This window comes from Rhinichthys klamathensis, unplaced genomic scaffold (assembly GCF_029890125.1).
Source record: "Rhinichthys klamathensis goyatoka isolate OS25496 unplaced genomic scaffold, OSU_Roscu_1.1 h1tg000444l_1, whole genome shotgun sequence".
Lineage (NCBI taxonomy): Eukaryota > Metazoa > Chordata > Actinopteri > Cypriniformes > Leuciscidae > Rhinichthys > Rhinichthys klamathensis.
This window is the reverse complement of record NW_026606939.1, coordinates 412,501-435,816: the sequence shown is the minus strand read 5'-3', so window position 1 is coordinate 435,816 and position 23,316 is coordinate 412,501. Positions and strand designations below refer to the sequence as shown.

Here is a 23,316-nt window from a genome sequence, read left to right as displayed (position 1 = left end):
AACATCCTTAAACCGAAAGAAACGTCTCAGACAGAAAGAAAAAAACACTTCAAACACACTTGGACCGTAACGTCAAGTCGAAAGTAAAACAAAAGACTAATCTTGTGTCGTATCAAACTAAATTCCTGCTAAAGTAATTTGATCACATTAAAATGCGCACACAGGAATCGATAAACGATATCGAAATACGTGTGTCTTACCGAATTCATGGTTCACAGACATTTGGACCTAGCCTGGTTAAAAACCAGACCATTCTCAGTTGTAACTGAGTTATGGTCTGGCAAAGCATCATAGACAAATCATTTCCAGAGGGGCGTCACCAACGGACGTCACGGATAGACCTAAACCCAATCAGAGCGATGAAGGAGATGACGTATGCAGAGCGGCGGAGAAACATCTCCGAGTGTTGTTCTTTGCTCGGTTTTTAACTAAAAGGAAACGTTCAAAACGCTTAAAACAGACGCGATAGCTGATTGGAACGAGTGATGTTCGACGGCGGCATCCATCTTTGTAATGTAGGCTACAAAATCTGCTTCAAAATCCCAGCGCTGTCGTCATCGTGTAAAGCCCGCCCCAACGCTTCTGATTGGTGCCGCGATTTCGACGGATTGGAAATGGGCTTGAATGAGCTCTTTGCCAGACTAACTTTCAGAGCAAATCTAAATTTGCCAGAAGTTGTCTGGGTTTTCCCAGGCTAATTTGGACCAGACCTGAGATCCAGTTTCTATTCATTAACCTTCCCGATGTTATCAAATGACGTTAGAAAACGGTTCACCGTTGTGACGCGATCGGATCTCGGATTGCTTTAGCGAAGCAGCGTGTAAATGCCACTCTACGAGGATATATTTTTATATTGTGTTTGGGCTCGTTTGAATCGAGAACACCTGCTCTAAATAAATATATGGTTTACTAGTTTACCACTACTATGGTTTACTAATGTTTGATGGAGCTACAAACCAAAACGTGGCCCATAAGCTGCATGTGTATACTATTTACATGTACTTGGTATTCAATTCACCTTTATTTGTCCCCGAGGGGCGATTAGTTTTGCTAGTAAAGTAATGCATTGTTTGGTCTCTCCCTGAAACAATTATGCTTGTTGTATTCTGCTACTTGAGACATTTTCAACACTTTATGACACAAGACTGTTTTGTTGTGTATGATGCTTCACAACAGATCACATTTTCAATTAAGGCAAATATTTTCAGCTTGTATTTTTGACCGATAATGCCTTTTTTAGCTGTTGAAATTTGCATCCCTAATTTTATCTCAGTAACTCAGATATTTTAATGTAAATGTAACGATAATGCAGTACTTTAGTTACTTGAAAAAGTAATCTGATTGTATATCTCATGTTACTTGTAATGCATTACCCCCCAACACTAAGGGATAATATACAGGTGAAAATCGAAAAAATTTAATATCGTGAAAAAGTTCATTTATTTCAGTAATTCAACTTAAAAGGTGAAACTAATATATTATATAGACTCATTACATGCAAAGTGAGATATTTCAAGCCTTTATTTGTTATAATTTTGATGGCTTACATCTTATGAAAACCCCAAATTCAAAATTAGAATATTGTGAAAATGTTTTCATAAGCTGTAAGTCATCAAAATTATAACAAATAAAGGCTTGAAATGTCTCACTTTGCATGTAATAAGTCTATATAATATATTAGTTTCACCTTTTAAGTTGAATTACTGAAATAAATGAACTTTTGCACCATATTCTAATTTTTCGAGTTTCACCTGTAAAGAGGTAAATGCATTACCACAAACACTACGACAAATAAAGCTCAAAACATGATATGCTGACAAATAGTCAAACTTAACTTACCCCAGTTTCTTGACCTGGTTTAAACCAGAAAAGGCGTTTGGATCAACATCAGGAGCTTCATTACTGCATTGACTTTGCTTGGCTGTGTGTTTTTCCAGCCAGTTGCATTTCTCCAATGCTTTTTAAGATGTGTGGACACATCTTTAACCTCTACAACTCTACAACTAAAAGCTAATGTAGGTTAAGCGTCTGGCCTTTAACCCATATATGATGAAAACACAAGTATGATGCAACCGCACAGCCTGAAACAACACAAACAGTGAGTATCTGTCTTATGGCACGTCCCAGTCCATCGCAGATTTCCTTGAGGGATTACAGGCGTTTGAGACAGGGGAGGGCGAGGAGTATTATAGTAACATGCTACGAAATCTGCTTATCTAATTGGCTGAAGGTCTATCAAATATAATGGGCAAATAAAAGCAGGACTAAGGACAGATAATATAAGGGCAAATGAACTGAAATATGGACAAATAAACATTTTAAATAGATAAATAGTACTGAATAAATATATACCAAGTAAAAATTATAAATACAGCATTTTACCGTATTAAAAACTAGCCCTCCGTCTAAATGTTAAAATGTATATCACCATATTCAGAAATGCAAAAAAACTATTAATTTCATTGTATTTTTAAAGAATAAAATGCAAACTTTCTATGAAATAAAATCAATGCTAATAATTAGTTAAAGGGGTTAAGAAAGCACCAGTTATTATTCAGATTTCAGAATATCAAGAATATTTCTGCTGTTTTTTCCTTTAATTAGAGAGATGGCTGATATATCATTAATATAAATATTGGATATAATTTTTTATATCGGAAAAGCTTGCTTTGTTTCTGCTCGATACTTGAGTAACATTGGGTCTCTTTTTGGATTATTTCATATTTGTACGCAACTTCTCACGAAAAGGTAAATCAGCTGAATCTATATAACGCAGCTTTTCTTACTCTTTAACTGGTGATGGAATGAATTTAAGGTGAAATTAAATTGTATTATTTAATAATTTTATTATATAATCATTTTATGAATTAATGCAACATGGTTCAATATAATGTTAGTCGTATTAGGATGAACCATAACTTCTTAACACTATTATAAGGCCGTACAGAGTAAGTGTATTTGCGCACGTGTGGTTTCATTTGTTCCTTTATTTTTCCGTACATTTATAATACATTTTATTACGAATTTTTTGGTGAATTGTTCTTTAAAATCGTTCGTATATAGCCTGGATGCCAGCCGAACTACGCCCCGCCCACAGCATTAGAGGATGGGAAGTTTGGTCTGGACTTGATCCGTTGTGAAGCAAGTATTCCCAAACCAAAGCTGTTCGGACCAATCAAATTGTCAGGGCGGGCTTTATACGATGATGGACAGATGATCAACCGTAATGTAATCATCACGTCACCAAAGAGCGCTTGGGATGAATTCGTTTACAACAAAGATGGCCGCTCCTGGAGAACTGAGATGTGTAGATTCAGCCATCGCGTCTGTTATAGAAGATGTAGACAGCGCATTCATTTTAAAAGAGGAACAGAACCTCGATCGAGGCATTTGTCGATCCAATTGAGGCATTTTCTTTCCTGGTTCGGTTGAAACCCAATAATCACAGCCCAATGGAGCAGTATCAGACTCACACGCTGACTAGAATCTGAGTATGACGACGTCAGGCTAGTTCGTACGCACATTTCACGCACAAATTTGTGCATACGCATGCTTAGTGAATTAGGCCCCTTTCACACCTACCTTGTTTGGTCCGGACTTTCCAGTTTGGTCTGAATCAAAATGACAGGTGTGAAACCTCCCCTGGACCACGGTCCGGAGGAGGGTGGACTCTGTATGAGATTTGGTGGAGGGAAGAATGAGGAGCATGATGAAATCTATCCTTAGTAACAGGAGCCACCCACTGTATGACACTGTGGTTGCCCAACAAAGCAGCCGCAGTGACCGATTCCTCGAGCTGTAGGACTGAGAGATATAGGAGGTCTTTTGTTCCGGCCGCCATAAGACTGTATAATGGATCTGTGTGAAGTGCATTATTTACTACTAATGATAGTAGTTTGTTTTTGTGATTTTTTTAATTCTTAACTGTTATCATTTGTGTGTTTATGAGTGTATTGCGGTGAGAATGCTTGTTGGTAGTCTACACACATTATATGCTGCTGGACATCTGAATTTCCCCTGTGGGGATGAATAAAGGTTTTAACTAACTAACTAAAAACACATTAAATTTGGTCCGACGAAAAGAGGTAGTCTCGGTCCGGATCAAACTGAACAAAGGTTTGGTTCGTTTCTGGTGTGAAAGCATTTCTTAATGGTTCGGACTTTCAGACCTTTTACAGGAAGTTCTGGTAGTTCCCGCATAGCCGAAAAAACAGAAGGTGGCAGGGAAAATGAGCCGTGAAGCCCATGGGGAGAGGAGGAGACGAGGTTTTTAATTGAAGTATGGTCTGATGACATAAGAAGTCAACTTGCAGTCTTCTCCTCCATTCCTGCCGGCGACGATAAAATGTTCGCACGACGAGGACGTTCATTTGGCGAATTTGAACTAGCCTTGTGTATAGTTGGTGCCATAAAAATAACAATATAGTTGCAACGATATGCGTCTGTTCATTCATGTTGTCAAAGTTACCCGCCGAATTGACGACACGCTGACGTCAGACGCACGTCCATTTACAAACCAATCAATGTCAAGATGCAGCCCACATAGATGATGACGACAGGACGCAAGCATGATAGTAAAGTTCTGTAGTGCGCTCGCATAATTGCAGTGTGAAACCAAACCAAAACTTTCTGAAAGTATAAAATGTATCAAAACGTGAACTTTGGTTCGGACCTTGGTGTGGACTTTCAGGTGTGAAAACGCTCTTAGACCCATCGTTTTTTGCTGTTTCACAGAACCAAGATACGCTGTTGTTGTTGCCTCGGGTTGCATATTAGCGTGTTTGTTTGTTGGGGGCGGAGCAATGAAGGGACGGGTGTGTGTTTGGATGTTGATTTCAAAAAAGTCAAACACTTACTCATGACAGCACTTGGAGTGTTTGGCATGGAAATGAATATGACAATGTTGAAATGCGTGGTCTTGGCGGGACGGATCTGCTACGCTGCTGTTTACGCTGAGCATGTACAGGACGTTCTACTGCCTATACACACACGACACGCTGATGTGAGCAAGCAAGACATGCCGCTGCTGTACAATATAGCGTACATGAACGACCCGTAGCAGAACTATACAGGTGGAGCTGGGGGAGGTGGAGGGTTTCTGAAAGCGCACTCAGAAAATGCTGACGAAGGGCTGTCACTTTACGTTAGAAAATAGATTGCACAAACGATCGGACCAACCAACACAAGCTTCGAAAACGAAAATACGGAATCGATTTTAACGGGCTTTTTTTTTTTTTTTTACCAAAAATGTGTTTTAGGTGGACAGATCAATACAGGACACAGAACATGTAGGATGTTGGAAAATAACAATGTCTTTTCTGTTAACCAAATGCTTTTTAATATTCGCTATTACTTCAATGAAAGTGAACAAGCGCGCCGTTATGTGTTGCGTAGTGACGTCCGTGTGTGTTCAAGTAAGCCAGAAATGCGCAGATTCTGCGCAATACACTGTATTTAATATATCATGAGGACTCACGAGTTGTGTATTTGCGCTAAATCCGCGCAGATTTGGCTTACACGAACTTCCCCAGCAAAGTGAGTAAACATAGAAACACGCCAGATTGGCTCGTGATTTGACAGCGTTTCCCACCAAAGTTCATTTTTACCGCATTTGGCGGGTCGAGTGTGTTAATCTCAATCCCTGAATGTTGCGCTCCTGTTTGTCATTGTGCACGAAACTTCACGCCAATAAATCATCAGGAATATTGCTGACTTGTGCGCGTCTCAAGCGCCCTCTTTACGCTCGTCCTAATGCCTGTTAGTTGTCCGTGGATTTGCCTGTATTTGGTGTTGAAAATGGAAACGTCTTTAGACATGGGAAATCGATTTTACAATCTATTCAATGAACACTTATGTCTCAAAAATCGCAGGAATTAGCAGGAACCAATCAGCTGTGCCCTATAGATGGGCAAATGATGTGATTGCAAGCAGATTGAGCTATAAGGACCAATCAGCCTGCGCCATCTAGAGTTTAATGACTGAACTTTGCATTTCTCAGAAATCGCTTACTGCACCTTTATCAGCTCGTTGAATTGTCCGTTAGCGTCACCGTTCAGAACCCAGTGATTAACCTGGACTGAAGCCTGAATAGAGGCAGACAGACACACAACAATAGAAAGTGCCGTGATGATCATCAGCAGGATTACGGCTCACACACAGGCCACGGAGAGCCGGCGAGAGAGCAGATAGATCCATACCATAAACAATACAATCATTTCAATGCACAAACTGTCAAAAAAACTAATGTAATGTCATTTTAACTGTAAAAGACTGAGAAACATGCAACTTGTCAAGTGGACATTTCATTAAAATACACTCAAAAAAATGAACGAGGAAGGTTGTGCACTTTACATAATATATTTATATTTAGTTTACTTATAATAATTGTGTTTGTTGACTTGAAATGTTTTTTTCTAGTAAGGTCAACATAATTATGCCTCAACTTAACAGTACAAAATCCTAACGCGTTGTCTAAACACAAACTATTTATGTTAAGTAAAAAATTCTTACATCCAGATGGTGGCAGTATAGTGCGACACCAACTGCCATTTTGCCCTAACTTAATTTGATTGTGTTCAATCTGTTTAACTATATCTATTACATGTGATTACATGATTGATTTGTGTTGCATTGACTGAAACTGGGCGGTGCTTGTTAGTTCCCAGCATGCTTTGCATATGGTTGAATTAAGAGAGAATAAATGTTAAAATTAAGTGTTATTTTATATTTTTTTGAGAAAATGAGAAAAGGGGAAGACTTGATAGTGTGTAATTGTGTTTAATGTTCAATAACATTGGAATTATTAGAACCTTTTAAATTACAGTGGCTTACCACGGTGGAGAAGAGTGGAGCATTTTGTTTGGCTGTGGACTGATTTCAAGTTTTTCTACTGCTTTGGTTGAAGGAGCGTGTAAATCTTAGCATTTAAGATGCTAATATGTGCTGCTGCTAGCAAATAGCTTCACTCAAAAGTAATCTCACTAAATTAACTAAGATTAAAACACAAACTCAAAAAAGATGCAATTGAGTTTAATGGAAATGTTAATATCATGTTTAACCAATGCATCTATTTTGTGTTCAAATAACATGATAAAGGTTGGTTGACTTAACTTGGTTTGTTTAGATGGAATATAGGTGGCACGATTAAATCATGTTCATCCAATGAATTATTTTTTTGAGTGTACTGTTAAATTTGACAGTTTTTGGAACGGTAATCTTATCATTTACAGTGAAAAACATAAATTAATAAATTTTTTGGTTAATGAAGTGCATCATCCAGGTATTTAAAGTGCACTTTTTTGGGGGGGAATTTTCAGTGTGACACACACTAATCACACTACAAAACGACATGGAACAGTGCATAAGCAAGCAAATTGCTTATTAGACTTATTAGTTATGTACATTAGGCTTTTATATTCCATCTTATGTTGTTAAATGAACGTTTCATGCAGTATTTTAGAGTTGTGTGTGTTACTATAATGGTGTTTTGTATGTGTGGTTATTATGACACTGTGAATCTTTACTTTTCATCATGTTTCTTTCTCTTTATGTCTTTCTGTTTTTAATGCGTTTGTCAATATTATAAAGGTACCGTAATAAACAGATTTTAATAATGAAGTATATTAACTATTTAATTTAAGGGAATATACATTTTTCCAGTAAATTTTTAGTTCTAGCTAATGTGATTTTTACAGTAAAGTTCTTTTTTTTTCTTGTTGTAAATTTCAGATTGTTTACAGTAAATTTCTGATCTGCAATCATGAGTCTTGAATCTCTGCAAAAGTACTAAATTAGTATCTAAATTTTTTGAGCTGCTCTCCACTATCATTTTACAGCTCTATACTCTTACTGTATTGTCAACTATTGTGTCTATTTTTATACATCTTCTTCCCTAAAGCATTTAAGGAGAATCATCTGAGCCAAAAGTTAATAAATAAATAAAATAAATCAAACATAAACTGAGAACTCCTTCAAGTCATGAACTCCTTTAAAGTCCTCTTCCAACAGGTTCTCTAACTAACTCCTGAAAACAAAACCTCGAAATCTTCATATGAGCTCAGCTCCTGCAGTTTCTCTAAATACGGCTGCGTCTCCAATCCCTGAGCTTCGCCAGCCCTCGTCAAACCGCTCATGATGTAACAGGTGTCACGGCAAATGAGGACAGTCCGAGAGACGGGACACGAGACCACGATCAAACACGTACAGGCCAGGGCTATTATACTTCACTAAAACTAAAAACATAAATTGATAATTCGTCACTTGAAATTAAGTAAACGTAACTGAAATAAAATAAAATATAGAAAGAATTATACTTATTTTATCTCAAGCCTGTCATTTTCATTCAGTTTAAACAACTAATATTTAAATAAAAATTCATTATAAAAGCTAAATAGACATATTTAAAAAGCCACCAAAAATTTTAAATGACAAAAAAAACAGCATAAAAAAATTCATTACTTGAAATAAACGTTCGATTATTTTCATTCAGTTTAAATTGATGTAACACTGGAATAAAAATTCATATAAACTAAAAAGACATTTTAAAAACACAAATAAAAACACAAGACTACTAAAACGAAAATGAAGAACTGGAAAATGGGAAACATAAAAAAAAAAAACTACTTAAAAATATTAATAAAAACTATAACATCTTCTCAATTATACTAAAATAACACTGATCTAGAGCTTAAAATTAAAAATTTCTGACATTTTAGTTTTCTGTCATTTTGTCGAACTTATAGATAAAGGTGTAATTATTATGGGTAACACTTTATTTTAAGGTGATGTAGTTACACGTTACTACATGTACTTACTATAGAAATAACAGTAAATTACTGCATGTATAATTATTACAAGTAACACCCAAAGCCAAACCCTAACCCTAGCTAATTAATATTAATCAGTACTAACTGAATACAATGTAACTACGTCACCTTAAACATTATGCATCAAAAAACACACTGTACATGTGTATATAAAATAATTACTATATTGTTTGTGGCCATCACAAATCAATATATGGATATCATAAACGTAAATACATGTTACATACATTACACGCATCATTAGAAACAGAGCTTGAGATGTAAAAGAGCAGATACCTGTTGATCTGAATCTAGCAGTGTTTCCATCCTCATAGTGTGGAACGTGTTCAGAGTTGCTTTACTATGAGCCCAGAGACCACAACAACGAGCTCACGGCCAGCAGCCAATCACAGCGCGCCAAACACACTCACCTAGGCAATGGACTCATCCATCTCTCGAACCACAGGGGGAGATTATCATTACGGTGAAAAACACACATATCACGACTGAAACATGAGTTTGGACAGCAGTCTCGTATGCAGCACATCTCTAGAATTAAAGTGTGCAAAAAAAAAAAATTTAAATAATCAAACCTAGTTGTATCTGGTTGCAGGTGAATGTGTGTGTGTTGTTGTTTTCCTCCTGGTAAACCTCTGCTGTGTGTAATTGGATTCAGGGATCAGGCGGCATCGGCTCAGAACTGGACAGAACTCTGATGTCGTAGTATTGATCAAATTGATTTGATTTTTTTAATTTTATAAAATGGCTTTTGCATTACTGTATACTTAGCAGTTTGGCCCCACCTCAAAAAGTCTGACAAACACACTACAAGTTTCCAATATACCCTGAATCAAAGCGCAATAAAATTAAATAGGTGCTATAAAGCCAGAATAAAAATTGTGCACACGTTGTTTCAGTCTTGTTTTTTGTAATTTGATCATATTTTATTATTAAAACTGTTTTAAACATGTATTTTCCAAACTCTCAATATCTATGTGCATACAATAGCCTCAAAAAGAATTTGGATAATTAAGTCACTTAATTTTTTTGCATTAGATGCAACATCTCAAAACAAATTTCATTTATTTCATAGAAAGATGCACAAAACGTTTGGCATTTTTTTCCGATGTTTTGTTTGTTGAAAATGTTTATTAATTCAATTGGTTAACTTAAGTAAAACCACACACACAAAACATTTTCATTACTTACAATAACCAGAACTGAAATTAAACTTATTTCAGCTCATTTATTTTTCAGTAACTTGATGCACTTAAATAATTCTAAAACTGAAAGAAAAAATAATAAAAACTATATAGAAATGACAAAGACAACAAAATTATGAAGTAATTAGTCATTTAAAATTAAAACGGAAAATATAAAAATAAAAACGAATTCAAAATATTAATAATAATCATAATAGTATCTCAATGATTCTAAAATAGTGGATCATGTCCATCCGGATGTACAGGTGAAACTCGAAAAATTAGAATATCGTGCAAAAAGTTCAGTAATTCAAATTAAAAGATGAATCTAATATAGTTAGTATATATAACTATATACATATGGATGATTATATGGATGGACTTTTCAGAGGGCCGACATTTCTGTATTTAAAATCCTTTTTTTATTGATTTCATGTAATATTCTAATTTTCTGAGATTTTGAATTTGGGGTTTTCATAAGCTGTAAGCAATAATCATCAAAATTATAACTTTTGCACAATATTCTAATTTTCCGAGTTTCATCTGTAGTAGGTCCGGATTACAATCATACTACACACATTCATACTTTTTTAGTGGCTGTGAAGTAATTACTTATTCAAGGACCGACTCAAGAGAGAGTGCACTTTCAGAAGCAGCCATGATCTGATGCAATGAATTTCAGAGATTTTAAACACCACTAGGTGGCGCTGTAGGGCCTTAGATGCCCTGATGGGGCGACAAAGGGAATGTAACACTGACCAATACTGGTGTTTGTGTACAGTATGCATGAATACAATTGACCAAATAAAGTTGCTCCATAACAATAACATGCTCTAAATAGTATTGAGTGGATCTACAACTGCTAGGTACAACTACACATTTTGGGTAGGAAGCATTGCACAAAATTCTACACAGGATTGTGGGTGAGGATTTCTTTAGTCTCATCGCCTCATCATACATAAACTCCCTCAAGAAGAGAAACACTGACCCAGAGGTCCCAGTCCTGCACATGAAGCCCAGCAGAGCCGTGTCGACACACAATGGCCGGCCCTCGGGCCTCTTTTGTGGGACGGCGTGCACCAGCACACAATGATGATGCCGCTTTTGTTCCACACTGTCAAATAATGGTGTCACCTACTCACAAATGTCATGCTGATTTCTGCCGCAACGCCTGGAATAAACCCAGGCTGGAGACGGACAGCTCACACGACTGCTTCTGCTCGTTTCATTGCGCTTTAGTTTTAACCAAACACTACATACAAAATACAACAAACTCTGCATGACAAAGAGAAATCAACATTATCAGGTCTCATGAATATTTTTTTTTTAAAGTAGCATTTTCACTGGCTGGTTACTTGGGTGTTGCTAGGATGCTAGAATTCTCTGGGTGGTTGCCAGAGTGTTGCTATGCAGTTGTCAGGATGCTCTGGGTGGTTGCCAGGGTGTTGCAATGCAATGCATTGCATTTGCTAGGATGCTCTTGTGGTTGCCAGGGTGTTGCTATGCATTTGCTAGGATGCTCTTTTGATTGCCAGGGTGTTGCTATGCATTTGCTAGGATGCTCTGGTGGTTGCCTGGGTGTTGCTCGGCATTTTCTAGGATGCTCTGTGTGGTTGCCATATAGTTGCTAGGATGCTCAGGATGGTTGCTAGGGTGTTGCCGTGCATTTTCTAGGAAGCTAGAATGTTGCTAAGCAGTTGTCAGGATTCTCTTGGTGGTTTTCAGGGTGTTGCTATGCAGTTGCTAGGAGTGATCTGTGCGATTGACAGTATGTTGCAATGCATTTGCTAAGATGCTCTATGTGGTTGTCAGGGTGTGCTATGAATTTGCTAGGATGCTAGGATGCTCTTGTGGTTGCCAGGGTGTTGCTATGTATTTGCTAGGATGCTCTGGTGGTTGCCAAGGTGTTGTAATGGAGTTGGTAGGATGTTCTGGGTGGTTGCCTGGGTGTTTCTATACAGTTGTATGATATTCTTAGTGGTTACCAGGGTGTTGCTATGCAGTTGCTAGGGTGTTCTGGGTGGATTCACTCTGCCTGTGCAAAAAGTCAACATTGATTTGTTTTCATTTATGGGATGAATTCTTGGCTGAAAACTTGTTTACACCAGGTTAAGAAATACACTCAGACCTAAATTTTGTCCTTGAAGAGGATACAAATGTAACTACCATATTAATCCAACTACTTGCTGACTAAAGCACTCCAGTCAGATAGGAACATCTTAAAAATATCTGTAAGGTCGTGTGATATTCACAATGCGAGTTTAATTTCCAGACAGGCATATAATCGCAGCAAATCCCTTCCATCAAAACTCAACACCACGGCTCAGCAACAATAAACACAGAGCACATATTGTGGTTTGGCAAAAGTATCACTCATAAACACGTCAGCATAACTGCGAAATCTCAGGGGAAAACCAGAATGCTTCAGTTCAGATCCAGATTTAGTGTGTGAATCAAATGTATGGAATTTTCTAAAATATGGAATGAAATCGAAACTGATACTATTTTTTTCACGCATGTCATTGGTCTTATTATGACCATTTCATCAGTGCATTATTTTTTTTTTTAAGTAAATTTTTGACCTCGTAATCTTTAATCAAAATGCAACACTTACATTTCACAATACATTCCAAGTCTCACTCTGTGTTTTGTCATTTCACTGTCACATCCGATAGCAGAGTCACTAGCGTGTTCATATCATGCCGACTTTAAGAGCTTTTCTCTGGAATTGAAGAACGTAATTCAAGGTTGAAAATATCCTGCTCATCTTCTGGATCTTTATTTAAACAGGAAATCTAATGACAAGTGCTGCTAAAGCACACAGTGAGTTTGTGTCGTCTTCACTGACCTGAAACGGATTTAGCCCTTACGCTGAGTTACCTTTGGTGTTCCCGGGTCATAAATGAGCGGCTTTTTAAAAATGGCTTGTTATGCGATATTATCACCAAATAATATTAGATTAAATCTTTTTTAATCAATCGAACTGATTGATCGTAGGCCTCATTGATAAGAATAAAGTTCATCTCTGTGAAAAAGAGTGTGTGTGTGTGTGTGTGTGTGTGTGTGTGTGTTTGTGTGAGAGTGTGTGTGTGTACGTGTGTATATGAGTGAGTGTGTGTGTGTGTGTGAGAGTGTGTGTGTGTGTGTACGTGTGTGTGTGTGAGAGTGTGTGTGTGTACGTGTGTATATGAGTGAGTGTGTGTGTGTGTGTGAGAGTGTGTGTGTGTGTGTACGTGTGTGTTTCTGAGTGAGTGTGTGTGAAAAAGAGTGTGTGTGTGTGTGTGTGTGTGAGAGAGTGTAAGTGTGTGTGTGTGTGTGAGTACGTGTGTGTGAGTGTGTATGCGTGTATGAGTGAGTGAGTGTGTGTGTGTGTGTGAGAGAGAGAGTGTAAGTGTGTGTGTGTCTCTCTGTGTGATTGTGTGTCTTTATGAGTGTGTGTGAGTGAGTGAGTGTGTTTACGTGTGTGTTTCTGAGTGAGTGAGTGTGTGTGTGAGTGTAAGTGTGTGTGTGTGTGTGAGTACGTGTGTGTGAGTGTGTATGCGTGTATGAGTGAGTGAGTGTGTGTGTGTGTGTGTGAGAGAGAGTGTAAGTGTGTGTGTGTCTCTCTGTGTGATTGTGTGTGTCTTTATGAGTGTGTGTGTGAGTGAGTGAGTGAGTGAGTGTGTTTGTGTGAGTACGTGTGTGTGAGTGAGTATGCGTGTGTGTGTGTGTGTCTCTCTGTGTGATTGTGTGTGTCTTTAAAAGTGTGTGTGTGTGTGTGTGTGAGTGAGTGAGTGAGTGAGTGAGTGAGTGAGTGAGTGAGTGAGTGAGTGAGTGAGTGAGTGAGTGTGTGTGTGTGTGTATGAGTGAGTGTGTGTGAGAGAGTGTAAGTGTGTGTGTGAGAGAGAGAGAGAGAGAGAGTGTGTGTGTGTGTGTGTGTGTGTGTTTGTGTGAGTACGTGTGTGAGAGTGTGTATGAGTGAGTGTGTGTGTGTGTGTGTGTGTGTGTGTGTGTGTGTGAGAGAGAGTGTAAGTGTGTGTGTCTCTCTGTGTGATTGTATGTATTTATGAGTGTGTGTGTGTCTGTGTGCGTGAGTGTGTGTGTGTAATGTGTATATGTGTGTTTGCGCGTGTGAGTGTGTTTGAGTGTGTGTATCCACACATGCACAGGTCCGAGGCCTTTATGTTTGCAAGCACACACATAAATATGTGAACATGATGAACACACTCCTGAACACTAATTGAATTGTTCTCTTATTTTTGATCTCATTCATTTTCAACAGATGGTCATTGTGGAACACCACAAATGTAACAAGTTTGGGGGGGGGGAAATCCCAAAAAAGTACAAAAATTATCCCACGATTTTAGGGAAGTGTTAAACCCAGTGTGAGTTTTAGTGAAAATATCCTCTCCGGGTCAAAATGACTCAAACACATCATAAGGGTTACTTCTGTAATGTGACGTATTTCCAGTTAAAATAGGATATTCAAAAAGAAAACTTGGGGAAATGATTGCATGGTTTCTGAATTTGAAATCGCCTTCTGCCATATATGTATATATATTCTGCCAGTGTCTCTATGACAGGTGGTCGGACTCGGAGGAGACGTCAACTAATCAGCAAAGCAAATGAACCATCAAACCGGGTCAGTGTTGATGTCATGTGGACTTTAACAGGGAATCCTACCGTTTTATTCCCAGAGAGAGCGTCTTATGTGAGCTTTTAACCAGACAAATGGCCTCCAGTCTGTAACCGCTGAGAAGAACTGAGTTAACGCTGACTATCTGATCCCCGCTCCGGACTCGAGCCAGCGCCGCTCCACTTCCGGCCTCCACCTAAACAAACAAACACAACGAGTGTAAAACAAACATCAGCATCCAGCAGAAACATCTACATCTGCTTTCCACTGCAGTGCAAGAGTCAAAGCCTGATAACAGAACCAGGAATAAATGAAACCACCGGGTCTTTTCCTGCTCATCTTTGACACGTCTACGGTTATTTATGGAATATCTGTTTCCAACTTCCATGTTGGGAAGGATGTGGTTTGTGTTTCTGCTGATTGGAGATCTGCTGGAAGTTCTGCTTAGGAATGATATGTGACAGGAAAAATGTAGTCAACAACATTTATAACAAAAAAAACAAAAAAAATCTGGGTTCCATTTTAATGGTTTAATTTAATGTAATAAAAATTAATTATAAACAATACTTTAATATAAATCATATATATATATTACCAAATAATTCAGTGTTAATACTTTAATAATTAATCAAATGTATGAATTCAACTCTGATTTTTTATTATTTCAATATTTTATTATTTATAATGTTTAATTAAACCATTAAAACGGAATCCATAAAATTTAAAACTAAAATACAGATTTTTGGGAAATAAATAAAACAGATTTCATACGGCCCTATTTTTGTCAAGAGAAATGTAATGTTTAAAATGTATTAATACTTTTGCTTTTTGATGTTTTATTATATTTTTAATATATTATTATTTATAATTTGTATTAAATTTAATAAAACAAATTAAAAAGTATAAAATAAATACATACACATCATAATTTGATTAAAATAAATAAATAATTACTATATATTAAAATAATTCAATAATAAAATTTGATGAAATACAAAAAAAATTTGACAAATAAATATTACATCTAGCAGAAGTGGTAGAGAAATGTAAAAAAAAAAATCTTCTAAGTGATATTTACACATGCAAATGATAATATTAATACAGATTAAAATAAATAAATAAAAATTTGTAAAAAAGTATATCAAATTATATAAACACTTAGATTAAAAGAAACACAATAAATTAATATATTAAAATAAATTAAATTACTATTTTTAATAAATTAAATGTATATAATTAATTAAAATAAAATAAAATAATAAAACCAAAACTAAGCACAAAATACATAAATACATCTAACAGTACAGTACTATAGTGAGTAGGAAAAAAAAAAACTTAATGTAGGCCTAATCAAATTATTTAAAAAAAAATAATTTTCCAAGTAATATTTTACACATATCTATCATGTTAATTCTTCACAGTGTTTGTTGAGGACAGGACATGAACAACATCAACCCTACAGGACCATGTTGAGGACAGGACATGAACAACATCAACCTTACAGGACCATGTTGAGGACAGGACATGAACAACATCGACCCTACAGGACCATGTTGAGGACAGGACAAGAACAACATCGACCCTACAGGACCATGTTGAGGACAGGACATGAACAACATCGACCCTACAGGACCATGCTGAGGACAGGACAAGAACAACATCAACCCTACAGGACCCTGTTGAGGACAGGACATGAACAACATCGACCCTACAGGACCATGTTGAGGACAGGATTAAAATAAATAAATAAAAATTTGTAAAAAAGTATATCAAATTATATAAACACTTAGATTAAAAGAAACACAATAAATTAATATATTAAAATAAATTAAATTACTATTTTTAATAAATTAAATGTATATAATTAATTAAAATAAAATAAAATAATAAAACCAAAACTAAGCACAAAATACATAAATACATCTAACAGTACAGTACTATAGTGAGTAGGAAAAAAAAAAACTTAATGTAGGCCTAATCAAATTATTTAAAAAAAAAGAATTTTCCAAGTAATATTTTACACATATCTATCATGTTAATTCTTCACAGTGTTTGTTGAGGACAGGACATGAACAACATCAACCCTACAGGACCATGTTGAGGACAGGACATGAACAACATCAACCTTACAGGACCATGTTGAGGACAGGACATGAACAACATCGACCCTACAGGACCATGTTGAGGACAGGACAAGAACAACATCGACCCTACAGGACCATGTTGAGGACAGGACATGAACAACATCGACCCTACAGGACCATGCTGAGGACAGGACAAGAACAACATCAACCCTACAGGACCCTGTTGAGGACAGGACATGAACAACATCGACCCTACAGGACCATGTTGAGGACAGGACATGAACAACATCGACCCTACAGGACCATGTTGAGGACAGGACAAGAACAACATCAACCCTACAGGACCATGTTGAGGACAGGACATGAACAACATCAACCCTACAGGACCATGTTGAGGACAGGACATGAACAACATCAACCCTACAGGACCATGTTGAGGACAGGACATGAACAACATCAACCCTACAGGACCATGATGAAGACAGGACATGAACAACATCAACCCTACAGGACCATGATGAAGACAGGACATGAACAACATCGACCCTACAGGACCATGTTGAGGACAGGACATGAACAACATCGACCCTACAGGACCATGTTGAGGACAGGACATGAACAACATCGACCCTACAGGACCATGATGAAGACAGGACATGAACAACATCGACCCTACAGGACCATGTTGAGGACAGGACATGAACAACATCAACCCTACAGGACCATGTTGAAGACAGGACAAGAACAACATTGACCCTACAGGACCATGATGAAGACAGGACAAGAACAACATTGACCCTACAGGACCATGTTGAGGACAGGACATGAACAACATCGACCCTACAGGACCATGTTGAGGACAGGACATGAACAACATCGACCCTACAGGACCATGCTGAGGACAGGACAAGAACAACATCAACCCTACAGGACCCTGTTGAGGACAGGACATGAACAACATCGACCCTACAGGACCATGTTGAGGACAGGACATGAACAACATCGACCCTACAGGACCATGTTGAGGACAGGACAAGAACAACATCAACCCTACAGGACCATGTTGAGGACAGGACATGAACAACATCAACCCTACAGGACCATGTTGAGGACAGGACATGAACAACATCGACCCTACAGGACCATGTTGAGGACAGGACATGAACAACATCAACCCTACAGGACCATGTTGAAGACAGGACAAGAACAACATCGACCCTACAGGACCATGTTGAGGACAGGACATGAACAACATCGACCCTACAGGACCATGATGAAGACAGGACATGAACAACATCGACCCTACAGGACCATGTTGAGGACAGGACATGAACAACATCAACCCTACAGGACCATGTTGAAGACAGGACAAGAACAACATTGACCCTACAGGACCATGATGAAGACAGGACAAGAACAACATCAACCCTACAGGACCATGTTGAAGACAGGACAAGAACAACATCGACCCTACAGGACCATGTTGAGGACAGGACAAGAACAACATTGACCCTACAGGACCATGTTGAAGACAGGACAAGAACAACATCGACCCTACAGGACCATGTTGAGGACAGGACAAGAACAACATTGACCCTACAGGACCATGTTGAGGACAGGACATGAACAACATCGACCCTACAGGACCATGATGAGGACAGGACAAGAACAACATCGACCCTACAGGACCATGATGAGGACAGGACATGAACAACATCGACCCTACAGGACCATGTTGAGGACAGGACATGAACAACATCGACCCTACAGGACCATGATGAAGACAGGACAAGAACAACATCGACCCTACAGGACCATGTTGAGGACAGGACATGAACAACATCGACCCTACAGGACCATGTTGAGGACAGGACAAGAACAACATCGACCCTACAGGACCATGTTGAGGACAGGACATGAACAACATCGACCCTACAGGACCATGTTGAGGACAGGACATGAACAACATCGACCCTACAGGACCATGATGAAGACAGGACAAGAACAACATCGACCCTACAGGACCATGTTGAGGACAGGACAAGAACAACATCGACCCTACAGGACCATGTTGAGGACAGGACATGAACAACATCGACCCAACAGGACCATGTTGAGGACAGGACAAGAACAACATCAACCCTACAGGACCATGATGAAGACAGGACAAGAACAACATCAACCCTACAGGACCATGTTGAGGACAGGACATGAACAACATCGACCCTACAGGACCATGATGAAGACAGGACAAGAACAACATCAACCCTACAGGACCATGTTGAGGACAGGACATGAACAACATCGACCCTACAGGACCATGATGAAGACAGGACAAGAACAACATCAACCCTACAGGACCATGTTGAGGACAGGACATGAACAACATCGACCCTACAGGACCATGATGAAGACAGGACAAGAACAACATCAACCCTACAGGACCATGTTGAGGACAGGACAAGAACAACATCAACCCTACAGGACCATGATGAAGACAGGACAAGAACAACATCGACCCTACAGGACCATGATGAAGACAGGACATGAACAACATCAACCCTACAGGACCATGATTAAGACAGGACATGAACAACATCAACCCTACAGGACCATGATTAAGACAGGACATGAACAACATCAACCCTACAGGACCATGTTGAGGACAGGACATGAAGAACATCGACCCTACAGGACCATGTTGAGGACAGGACATGAACAACATCAACCCTACAGGACCATGTTGAGGACAGGACATGAACAACATCAACCCTACAGGACCATGTTGAGGACAGGACATGAACAACATCAACCCTACAGGACCATGTTGAGGACAGGACAAGAACAACATCGACCCTACAGGACCATGTTGAGGACAGGACATGAACAACATCGACCCTACAGGACCATGTTGAGGACAGGACAGGAACAACATCAACCCTACAGGACCATGATGAAGACAGGACAAGAACAACATCAACCCTACAGGACCATGTTGAGGACAGGACATGAACAACATCGACCCTACAGGACCATGATGAAGACAGGACAAGAACAACATCAACCCTACAGGACCATGTTGAGGACAGGACAAGAACAACATCAACCCTACAGGACCATGATGAAGACAGGACAAGAACAACATCGACCCTACAGGACCATGTTGAGGACAGGACAAGAACAACATCAACCCTACAGGACCATGATGAAGACAGGACAAGAACAACATCAACCCTACAGGACCATGATGAAGACAGGACAAGAACAACATCGACCCTACAGGACCATGTTGAGGACAGGACAAGAACAACATCAACCCTACAGGACCATGTTGAGGACAGGACAAGAACAACATCGACCCTACAGGACCATGATAAAGACAGGACAAGAACAACATCGACCCTACAGGACCATGTTGAGGACAGGACATGGACCATGTTGAGGACAGGACAAGAACAACATCAACCCTACAGGACCATGATGAAGACAGGACATGAACAACATCGACCCTACAGGACCATGTTGAGGACAGGACAAGAACAACATCAACCCTACAGGACCATGATAAAGACAGGACAAGAACAACATCAACCCTACAGGACCATGTTGAGGACAGGACAAGAACAACATCAACCCTACAGGACCATGATGAAGACAGGACAAGAACAACATCGACCCTACAGGACCATGTTGAGGACAGGACAAGAACAACATCAACCCTACAGGACCATGTTGAGGACAGTACAAGAACAACATCGACCCTACAGGACCATGATAAAGACAGGACAAGAACAACATCGACCCTACAGGACCATGTTGAGGACAGGACATGGACCATGTTGAGGACAGGACAAGAACAACATCAACCCTACAGGACCATGATGAAGACAGGACATGAACAACATCGACCCTACAGGACCATGTTGAGGACAGGACATGAACAACATCAACCCTACAGGACCATGTTGAAGACAGGACATGAACAACATCGACCCTACAGGACCATGATGAGGACAGGACATTAGGGATGCACGATATAGGATTTTGGCCGATATTCGATATGCCGATATTTTCAGACTAATTTTGCCCGATGCCGATACCGATATATTTGTGTGTTTTTTTTAAGTGCAAAAAAAGCTTATTAAAGCTTCTATTAAAGTTCTCAGTCAAGAGCAGTGAGTGATTTCCTCTTTGTGTTTTGTTGTTTTATTAACATTAACGAGATTGTTCTCCCCAAAATTTAAATTGTCATCATTTACTCTCTCAAGTTTCTTTCTTCTGTTGAAATTATAAAAGTTATTTGGAAGAATGTGGCTAACCAAACAGTTGCTGTACTTCAGTGACTTCCATAGTATATTTAAGCACAAGAAAGACATGAATACAGGTTTGGAACAACATTAGAGTGAGTAAATAATGACAGAATTTTTATTTCTGGGTGCAGTATCTCTTTAGGACAAGCGGCAGCATATTATACTGTCTATTTAAGAACTGCACGCGACGCGTCTAATATACACGCATTTGACAAGCAGATTTTCTCTGTTTGCTTTCACTTTAGACATAACCAACTTTGTTTATGTAAACCGTGTGTGTATTTGACAGTATTAGCGCAATAAGACTCGAAAGATTAGTCCAGTATGCAGGCGCTGTGACAGGCTTTTAGTTCCTGTGAGCGTCGGGTGTAACGCGCTCAGAAAAGCGGATGTTAGAACAGCGCATCAGCACGTGAATGACATGTTTACCTAGCAAGACGTTGACGCACATGCAAATAATGAACTTTTGTGAATTGCGGTGTCCCGTGAGTGTAACTCTACCTCTGCGTTTACATGTGATGTGATGTGAATGTACGTCGCGTTGTACAGTATGTTGAGATGAAGGCGCCAGAATTGAACTGATAGAATGCACGATACTATGATTTTTCTTCAAAAGCAGATCGTGGAGACATTTTAATCGTCCACGATCAAAAACCGTGAGACGCACACCCCTAGTTGGAAGTTTAAGTTGCTGGCGCTCATGCTTCGTTCGCGTCACGTGCGCATAGGAAACACGCCACCCTATCGGCAAGACTTATCGGCAGAAATATTCATATCGGCCGATGCCGATGATGGTCATTTTAAGCTTTTATCGGCCGATACCGATGTTGTCCCGATATCATCGTGCATCCCTACAGGACATGAACAACATCGACCCTACAGGACCATGTTGAGGACAGGACATGAACAACATCGACCCTACAGGACCATGTTGAGGACAGGACAAGAACAACATCGACCCTACAGGACCATGTTGAGGACAGGACATGAACAACATCAACCCTACAGGACCATGTTGAAGACAGGACATGAACAAAGACCGCATCACTCAACACAACAACCCTGTCTGTGTAACGTCCATCACAGCCATCAGGAACCCGAGCGCTGCACTGAAATATTCAGGAGCTGGAAACTTTAGATTACAGCTCCTTTCACATCCCGTAAAGTCCAAAGCAGCTGATGTCAGATCAGTTTGTGATCTTGATTTGCAAGGTTTCAGATCGTGCTCACACACACGTGACCTCGGTGGTTTTGGTGTTGGATGACGTGCAGTAACAGTGAAAGCGGCTCAGTATTCACAAACACTGCAACACTTGATTCGCTAACTCCAGATTATCTTTAGAATTCACATTAATTAGCAATGCTGAAGAATTACACAAGAATATCGTTACAGGAGATTACAGAAAAAAAATGTTAGGAATTTTAATTAGATCTTTGTTTGTTTGCAGTTTAATCCACAGGGGCCAAAACTCCCAAAACAGACAAATTAAATAAACAAATGCTGTAATGGCACAAAATGAGTGAAAAGATATAAATTGTGATTTTAATTTAAAAAATTTTTTTTTTTTTTTTTTTTTTTTTTAAGAGTTTAAGGTTTGCTGTGTTTTTTTGTGGGGATGCACAAGTTGGCAAAAAAAAATTATGTATCAATATGAGCATAAAAAAACTATTATTGTTGTTATTTTTTATGTAATTATAATTCATAATAATAATTAATTAATATAATTAATAATAATATATATTATTGTTATGAAAAGAAAAGAAAATATTACTAGTAAAATAAAAAAAAATAAGTATTTAATAAAAATAATATACATTTTATTTTACAGTATATTTATCATTTTTACAATACTAATATTTAGTCTTAATTTCTTAATTGTCAAACGTTAAAAACCATCAACCAGCCATTTTAGTGGCAGTCCACAGGAAATGTATGTGTGAGTGTTAAATGTCTAGTGTGTCAACACTTCTAATGCAATGAAGTGTGACTATAGTGTTCATATACCTTTCAGTGACCCTGTATATTTTACATTTCAGTTTTATTAACAAAACGACAAAAACATCATGTGTTTGCTAAAGTCGGCATGAAATTTTGTTACAGATCTTACCATCAGCAATTCATCCTTGCATATGTTTTATTTATAAAAAAATGTATCATAGGCCTTTTTACACATTTGCCTTTCTATCATATTATTTTCCCACAACATTCACTTGGTCTTGAAACATGAAAATATAGCCGCCTTTCATATTTTAGGAATTGATTATCATATTAATGCACAAAAGTACTCCACCAGGGTATGT

General features: G+C 38.5%; 1 protein-coding gene across 5 annotated transcripts in view; it reads right to left on the bottom strand.

The window, feature by feature from the left end:
- The window catches only part of shroom2b (shroom family member 2b), a 39,831-nt gene that overhangs the window by 14,282 nt on the left and 2,233 nt on the right, over nt 1-23,316 (bottom strand). For 2 of the 5 annotated variants that reach the window (XM_056236283.1, XM_056236284.1), the window contains exon 2: nt 14,669-14,817. The gene's annotated coding sequence lies outside the window, so the exon portion shown is untranslated. Of the gene's footprint in view, nt 1-9,101; nt 9,160-14,668; nt 14,818-23,316 lie in introns of those variants that run through there. The other 3 variants (XM_056236280.1, XM_056236282.1, XM_056236285.1) reach the window with 2 other exon arrangements.